Source organism: Otolemur garnettii, unplaced genomic scaffold (assembly GCF_000181295.1).
Source record: "Otolemur garnettii isolate 467f Iridium unplaced genomic scaffold, OtoGar3 scaffold00016, whole genome shotgun sequence".
Taxonomy (NCBI): domain Eukaryota; kingdom Metazoa; phylum Chordata; class Mammalia; order Primates; family Galagidae; genus Otolemur; species Otolemur garnettii.
The window spans coordinates 14,487,391-14,489,902 of NW_003852411.1; positions in this window are offsets into that span (position 1 = coordinate 14,487,391).

Below are 2,512 nucleotides of genomic sequence, written 5' to 3' on the forward strand. Positions count from 1 at the left end.
CCCAAAAACCCAGGTGAGGAGTGAAGTCACTTAAACTAAGGAAATGGAATCAGGGCCAAAAGAGATGTTGAGCTACAGAAAACTAATTTGAACTCTTTTCACCTAATGAGTAAATTAGTCATATTCTCTCATTTATATGTAATTTGAATGTTAGAACCAGAGCAGTTTAGCTCTGTGCCCATAGCTCAGTGAATAGGGTGGGGTGCCGGCCACATACACTGATGCCTGGCTGGGTTCACACAACAATGACAACTACAACCAAAAAGATAGCCCGGGTGTTGTGGTGAGCGCCTGTAGTCCCAGCTACTTGGGAGGCTGAGGCAAGAGAATCGCTTAAGCCCAAGGTTTGAGGTTGCTATGAGCTGTGATGCCATAGTACTCTACCAAGGGCGATATAGTGAGACTCAGTTTAAAAAAAAAAAAACAAGGGCAGTTTTCAATTAACATGTCTTCAGTCTTTAATTTTATAAAATAATGTGAAAGCATGTTAAAATGATTTGTAAAGAGTAAAGATTTTTTTTTGTTTTTTTGTCTCTGTCATCCAGGCTAGAGTGTGGTCGTGTCATCATAGCTCACTGCAACCTCAGGCTTTTGAGTTCAAATTATCCTACATGAGCTTTCCCCATAGTTGGCACTACAGGCACATGCCACCACAGCCTGCTGATTTTTTTATTTTTGATAGAGACAGGGTCTTGCTCTTGCTCAGGCTGGTCCCAAGCTCCTGGCCTTAAGTGATTTTTCCCACCTCTATCTCCCAAAGTGTTAGGACTATAGGCATCAATTGAAATGCCACTTATTATCATATTAATATTAATAACATTATGCGGGATGTTTTTACTCTCTCTCTCCTCATTTTTTGAGACTCACTCTTTTGCCTGGGCTAGGGTGTAGCTGTCATAGTTCATTGCAACCTGTAGCACAGTGGTTCTTACCATGTGGGTTGCAACCCACAGGAACTGTATTAAAGGGCTGCGGCATTAGGAAGGTTGAGAACCACTGCTCTAGCATTTGGACCCAGTCCATGCTCTTGCCTCAGGCTTCTGAGTAGCTGGACTATAGGTGCATGCCACCACACCTGGATAATTTTTTTTTTTTTGAGACAGAGCCTCAACTGTTGCCCTGGGCAGAGTGCCATGGCATCACAGCTCACAGCAACCTCCAACTCCTGGGCTCAAGTGATTCTCCTGCCTCTGCCTCCCAAGTAGCTGGGACTACAGGTGCCTGCCACAATGCCCAGCTATTTTTTGGTTGCAGCTGTCATTGTTGTTTGGCGGGCCCGGGCTGGATTTGAACCCACCAGCTCAGGTGTATGTGGTTGGTGCCTTAGCTGCTTGAGCCACAGGCACCGAGCCAACACCTGGATACTTTTTACTATTTTTTTGTAGAGATGGAGTTTTGTTGTGTTGCTCAGGATGGTTTTGAACTCCTGGCTTCAAGTGATCTTCTGGCTTTGTCATCCTAAAGTGTTTAGGATTACAGGTGTGAGCTACTGTGTCCAACCAGGATATTCTCTTAATTCCTTGGAAAAAGAATTAATAAGAGAATATTATGCTAAGGTAGAGAATCACTGTTTAGCTGTTACCTCAGTGATGTAGTATATTGTGTATATTTTATAGTTCCCTGTCTTATTTGTCTTTCCCCCCATAATCCATAAAATTAAATATACATATTTATCGGAAGGAAAAAATTCTTTCTTTGTTTGGGGGGTGGGGGACAGAGTCTCACTATGTCACCATCGGTAGAGTGCCATAGCACAGCTCACAGCAACCTCCAACTCTTGGGCTTAAGTGATTCTCTTGCCTCAGCCTCCCAAGTAGCTGGGACTACAGGCGCCCACCCTAATACCTGGCTTGGCTATATTTTTGTTGTAGTTGTCATTATTGTTTAGCAGACCCTGGCTGGGTTCGAAACCACCAGCCCAGGTGTATGTGGCTGGCACCCTAGCCACTGAGCTATAGGCGCTGTGAAGGAAAAAATTCTTGAAATCGTTATTGCTCTTTCTAATGGCCAACAAGATACATCTAAACTTCTTAGTTTGACATTCAAGGCTTTACGAGGTCTGATCCGTGCTTATCTCCTCTCCTTGTATTTATTTAGAACATCACTTCATGCACCCATGCCCTCTGCACAAAGACCAGAGACAAACCTTGGCAGCATATTAATTTTTTTTTTCAGTTTCCAAAATATACTAACATGGTTTTGATTTCATGGGTCATCCTTTATCTGGAATGCCTTTTCCCTCATTCATTTTAACTGCTTCAAATGGTTGCTATAAAGACTTATTAGTGCCTTTAAACTGGAGGTAACACATCGGGTGAGCCGAGATCTCATCTGTATAGTTTACCAATGTGTCCCGAGTTCTGGTTATATAACACTTGGCACAAAATAGGAGTTCAGTAAATATTTGAATATTTGAATATTTGATACATTGATGAATTAGTGATAGTTGTACATTTTAGACTTTCTTGTGTACTGACTTATTTTGTTTTAGTATGTGTACAATACCCCCCCC